The sequence below is a fragment of the Brassica oleracea genome, chromosome C8, assembly GCF_000695525.1.
Source record: "Brassica oleracea var. oleracea cultivar TO1000 chromosome C8, BOL, whole genome shotgun sequence".
Classification (NCBI taxonomy): Eukaryota; Viridiplantae; Streptophyta; class Magnoliopsida; order Brassicales; family Brassicaceae; genus Brassica; species Brassica oleracea.
In genome coordinates this window covers 523,043-523,504 of record NC_027755.1, presented here as the reverse complement: position 1 = coordinate 523,504, position 462 = coordinate 523,043, and the positions used below count along the sequence as shown (strand labels likewise).

The following is a 462-nucleotide window of genomic DNA, read 5'->3' as shown; positions in this document are numbered from 1 at the left end:
CTCTCTCTCTCTCTCTCTCTCTCTCTCTCTCTCTCTCTCTTTAAAGAAAAATGACTTGACCCTTGGGCAAAGCCTAGGGTTGGGGTCATTACAATTCTCCCCTACTTACAAGGAATTCGTCCCCGAATTCAATTCATAAGTTGTCATGTCCAATGTCAACCCGGAAAAGCTCCGGATAATCAATCCTCATCTGGGGCTCGGACTCCCAAGTTTCTTCCTGAATACCATCTCTCTCCCAACGAACTTTGACCAACATAGTCATCATACCATCATCTGCTTTCACTTGGCGATCCAATAGCTCTACTGGCTGACACGGCGCACGCAAATTCCTACCAAGGTCACTGGGCGGCTGCTGCAAAATGAGCTCTGGTTCTCTCAAGACTTTCCTCAAAACCGAAACATGAAACACGTCATAGAAATCTGATAACTCTTCGGATAAATCCAATCGGTAAGCAACTGCTC

General features: G+C 46.1%; 1 long non-coding RNA gene across 1 annotated transcript in view; it reads right to left on the bottom strand.

The window, feature by feature from the left end:
- Positions 1–462, bottom strand: part of LOC106310062 — a 5,819-nt gene that overhangs the window by 529 nt on the left and 4,828 nt on the right. The gene's annotated exons all lie outside the window — the stretch shown is intronic.